Below are 5,686 nucleotides of genomic sequence, written 5' to 3' on the forward strand. Positions count from 1 at the left end.
TATTAATATCTTATCACCTTGTTTTGAAATTTTGTATCATTTTTATTGTTTTTATGCTATTTTGTTTATGTATTTGTTTTCGTTATTTTGTTTTTTTTTCTTTTTCAAATGGAGGAACAAAACTTATACGTATATATAAGGATAGCTGAGATAATTGTATTGCTGATGTCTGTGGTTTACTGAAAGGAACAGTTAATGCTTAAAATTTTCTTTTTTCCTGAGCAATTTTGCACACCTGTATCTGTCAATCAGAATGACTGATGTGAAGACAATAATATGAAGTAAAAGAACCATTGTTGAATTCCTACTATCTTGTATGGTGAAGCTTTGTATCATTTCCAATTTTTTTATTCCTTATTGTGTTTTTGATTGCTTGATCAATCTTACATTCTTATGCCTGGTGGGCTGAGCATCTTCGCTGAAGATAACAGTATGTAGTGTAACAACCATTGTTAAGTCCTATCATTTTGTTTTGAGGTCAAGTATCATTTTTGTTGTTTCTGTATTTTTGTTTTTGTCTTCATTGTTGTTGTTTTGTCAGTTTTTTTTCTCTTTAAAATAATAAAACTGTAACAATTCTGAGCATTTATTGCCTCTGGGGTCACAGTTTTAATGCTTTATATATTTACTCACCTAATACTTGCAAAAAACCTTGGATTTAAGAATATACTTTCATTCTCATTTTACAGATAAATTGAAATGTACAGGTTAAATATACTACCAGGAAACCTAGAGGCCAGGATTCAAACACAGCTGGTCTAAATATGAGTCTGCATTTATAGCCACAATGATATAACTATATCACTAAAGGTCACTGATTATTCATCCAGGCTCCAGTGGGTATGGAATAAAATGTCTGGAAAGGAATTATGTGAAGTTTGAACATTCCTTCCTTACTCACTTGTTCTTGTTTTGCCTCCCTGAATATTCTGATGACACCTGCTTGAGAATCATTTAACCATGTGGATGTGGGTACAATACAAGTACTGTGACATTGAAGTTGTGGATACTATGATGCACGTGAGGAGTTAGGTTTCCTAGGAGAAGAAATGGAACAGTTCTGGGCAAATGTTAGGGCAAGAGACCAGGGTAATCAGACTGAATGTGTCAAACAGAAGGAAAATAGATTAAAACAATGGAGAAGACTGGAAGAATATGAAATTGTGTTCAAAGTAATATTTAATATTCTGTCAGTGGATTAATTCTAGGTGATCACAAGACCAACGCATACTTTTGAGTGTAGATAATATTCATGTTCAATAGCATAACACCCTGTTTATTCATAATGAGCTAATAATTAAAACTCTTAAATGAAAAATTGCACACATTTCACATATATACTGGACCGCCCCCTGCCATCTTCAGCCTGAACTTGGATAATTATATTTTTGGACTCAGATGAAAAAAAATTGCACTTGTAAACTCTGTTATATTTGTCTTAATTAGATCAGCTTGTGGAGATTTTATGGGTTTGGTCTTACATCAACACAGTTAAGAGTTACTTCTTGCAGCTTCATAACATGCCAACACTGAACATGCATACCTTCTAGATCTGCTTCTAAGAAGGAATTGAATTGAGCTTCTTAATTTAAAATGTAGTCCTCAGTATCATCTAGGTGTATAGTTCTATATTATCCAGATAATACTCAAGCGAATAATTAACAAATCTTGCACTAAACTACACTTTGGAGGAAATGCAGACATAAGGCATTGACATTAATAGCATGTCTACTATGTACTAGGCAGTAAACCAAACACATCACCTATGATAGTCATATGATTAGCACATTTACTATATGTGATATGTCCATTTTGCAGATGTAGAACTAAGACTCACAGGGAATTAAACAGTTAATCAAAGCCAAAATGTGACCTAAGTCAGCATAAGAATTTGAAGCCAGTTCTTTTTGGCCTAAAGTCCATGTTCACTGCAGCATGGGGGAGAAAATTAAATTCTTGCACTTTTGTAGCTTACAGCTTAATTGGAAATATCATTGCTCCCCAGTTGTTTCATGTAAAAATATTAATGAATAAATTGTCTCTGCCCCAAAGAAAGTGACACACATTTTTTAAGTAGGAGATATAAGACCAATGATTCAGAACACTGACTGTGGAATCAGAGAGCACTAGATGAGTTATCCATCCTTCCATCTAATTGTCAGGTATATATTGAGGACTTACTAAGTGTTAGGGTTAAAACATAGATATGAAGAAATACATAAAATCTCTAGAGGCCAGTGGAGAAGAAAAACAATAAATAAGTCAAAATTATATATCTTTAAGAAATGACAGCTACTATAAAGAAAAATAAATCAGGATCAATCAAACAGTGATAGGACTGTATACATGTGCATTAAGCTTCAAAGTTACAAAAAGAGATCTGAATAAAAACCAATCAGTCAAAGGAACAAATCTTGGAGAATGGAGTTATTGCCAGAGGAAACATTAAATGTAAAGACCATGAGATGGAGATACATTTGGTATACCTGAGGAATAGCAAGAAAGTCACTGTGGCTGGGCCAGGGTAACAGAGTGGAAAAGTCATACTCGATGAGATTTTTGATGTAAGCAAGAACTAATTTTTTCTTTTTCTGTAAAATGATAATTTATTGGGCTAGAGCAAGAAAGAAATTAGATAATGCATGTTAAGATTTTGGTATATGGTGAGGGGTCAAAACACTGGTATATGCCATTTTTATTATTATTATCTGGCTGATTGTGCCTAGTTTTGCCATACAAGTGACAGAGTTTGAATTAGAGGCATGAGTCAGAACAAGGGACATTTGGAAATCAAGCAGAGATAAGAGTATTAGTAGAGATGAGGCAGCCTGAAATAGGAAGTCAGATCTGCATCTTCCACTGGCATAGATAGTATGGAGTTTTGTCACATAGAGTGACTGATACTTAATATGGGGAGAAAGACTGGAACACTGATAACAGGGCTGACAACCACCAAATCATCTCACAGAGGAAGATGGCCTCAGGATTAGGAGGCTTTGTCTTCTCATCAGTGAAATAAAAATAATAACTACTTCTTAAAGCTGGTAAACTTGATGAATGAAAGTACCTACTGTAGAGCTGGCTTGTAAGAAAGACAGAAAATGTTTTTGGTTATTTTCTTGTTTCTTGTTATTCTTGGAATGAAAGCAAAGGATGGCTATCTCTTCTTAAAAACTAACCGGGATAAATGAGATTCCTGGCTCCTTTATGTTTAATGGAGAACTCTGTTCTCCATGGCATATTTGCTCTATAGATACAAGTCCCAATTGCTAGATGACATTCGTGATGATTTCTTCAGACTTATTTTCTCATTCTCAATAATTTGTTAACTTTACGGTTCTCTACTTTGACTCTAGCCCATTAGCTCTGATCCCAACAGAATTTTAAATTCTTCCATATTTTCTGTCATGGTTTAGATCTAAAACATGTCTCCAAAAACTCCGATGTGTTTGGAAAGTGACTGGATCATGGGAATTACATATACATCAGTGACTCCTCTACTGTGCTGTTGGGAGTTTGGTTCTCATCAGGGAAGGAGGACCACTGGGGGTGTGACTGTCATCCTTGGCTCCTAATGTTGCTCTCTCTGCATTTTTGCTGGCATAGTGTGAGCAACTGTCCTCTATTAATCCCTTCTACTATGACATTTCTTCCCCAAAGCCAGCTGACTTTGAACTGAACCTATTGGAAATTGACTCAAATAAATCTCTCCTGCTTTAACTTGTGAGTGCTGGGTATTTTGTCACAACAATAGAAAGATGACTAATGTACTTTCTTTTCCTGCATTTGGGCATTTGATTTGCCTACATATGGCTCTGCATTCATTATTGATCACTTATTACACTCTGTTATTTTGGGAAAGTACAGGATTTTCTACTAGTGAAGAATCTAACTAAATTTGATTTCATATTAGGGCAGGGAATGGAGTGAGATGGATGTGAACATCTGTCCATACAAGGTCCGGAACAGCAGCACAAGACAATCTGCGAAGACTCACTATCCCTGAATACATCTAAAAAGGAAGTTAACTCAATAATAAACCTGCATATTCTCCCCTATCTATGTAATTATTTCTTTAACTTAGGGTAGAGAGAGGTATAGGAAAGAACTCCTTTAGTATTTCTTGGATCAGGCCAGAATTCTCTGTACTATGGGCCAAGGCTGAACCTTTATGTGCAGAAATAAGTAGTATCAGCTATCATCAAAGTCAGGTGAGCAGACCAGGAAGAATCCTGCAAGACAAAAGTCATTTTAAGTATTTTATGGAGCTAAGTGAGGGATAAAAAATGCTCAGAAAGTACTTAGATTAGGGGCTAGGAACTTAGCTCCGCAGCACAGTGCCTGCCTGGCAAGCACGAGATCGTGAGTTTGGCTCCCGGTACCAGAAAAAACAAACAAACAAACAAAAAAAAATCAGTATTTTGAATTAGAAGATTTGTTTGTGTCTAACTTTTGATGAAACCTCCTCATTACCCTCCAGGTTACAATGAGTCTGATCTTGGCTTGACATGAAAGCTCTGGAAAAATAAGTTAACTGGCTCAGTCCCTTGTGTTTGAGAATATAGTACGAAGAAACCAACAGTAATCAAGCAATATGCATTAACCACATCATTTTGGGATGACTACTACCTAAGGTTTGACAGATCTGTGAAAACAGTACCCACTGGACTGTGACAAAGACATTCCCAGTCCATCTACACAGCACTGAGGAAACAGTATTGCATTTGAGGTTGAATAAAAATGATTTTCTGTAAAGCCATTTGTATTAAGGTCATGGACCCAGTTTAGACTGTTTATGCATGAAGATGACTGTATAACTTTGGCTTGGACAGTTGAAAGTATTTCTAAGTAATGTTCACTTCTGTATGGAACTAACATCAACAGAATAGCAAAGTGTCTTATATTTGTGTCATTTTGTGAAGAGAGGAAGGAGTGGAAAATCAAAACATGATGGAATGAAGTGGTTTCTTTTCAAAGAGGGGAAACGGTAGTATAAATGATTCACTTTAAATTCCAGTGACACCTGAGAACTGACTGAAGTTCAGCATACATTGGAAATTAACCAATATGTTTTAAGAGGGAAATGTAAGCTAAGTAGCCTAGTAATTTCAAAAAACAAATATTCCTGGCAGAATTCTACTGACTGACATTTGGGACAATATAAAATGCTATCAACTCTGCTTTGTTCCTGACAAAAAAGATTCAGGGCCTTTTGAGAAGAGTAACTTTCCCAGGTCCAAGAAAATGACTGCTTCAGATATTTGACTTTGATACAATGTAATGAAACTATCATTCATTTTCTGTAAGACAGTTTTGTAATATGTAATGTAAAAATCTTAGCAACATTCATGAACTTGGACTTAAAATCTTTGTTTTCAAAATACACCTTAAAGAATCATAAAAAGATGAAATGTACAAGGGAAATATTTGGAAGTGAAGGATATGTTTATGCCAACGAGTGTGGTAATGCTGTCATCAAATTGCATACATTAAAATGTAGCTTTTGGGCCTGGGATATAGCACAGTGGCACAAGCCCCTTCCTGGCAAGCAGAAGGCCCTGAGTTCGATTCCCAATACAAAAGAAAGAAAAAAAAAAACAAAAAAAAACAGAAAATGTAGCTTTTGGGTGTCAATTTTGCTTTAATAAAGTGGTTTTGAAAAGTTAAAGTCATATATTTTATTCAT

This window comes from Chinchilla lanigera, unplaced genomic scaffold, assembly GCF_000276665.1.
Source record: "Chinchilla lanigera isolate Chin_1 unplaced genomic scaffold, ChiLan1.0 scaffold00074, whole genome shotgun sequence".
NCBI classification, from domain to species: domain Eukaryota; kingdom Metazoa; phylum Chordata; class Mammalia; order Rodentia; family Chinchillidae; genus Chinchilla; species Chinchilla lanigera.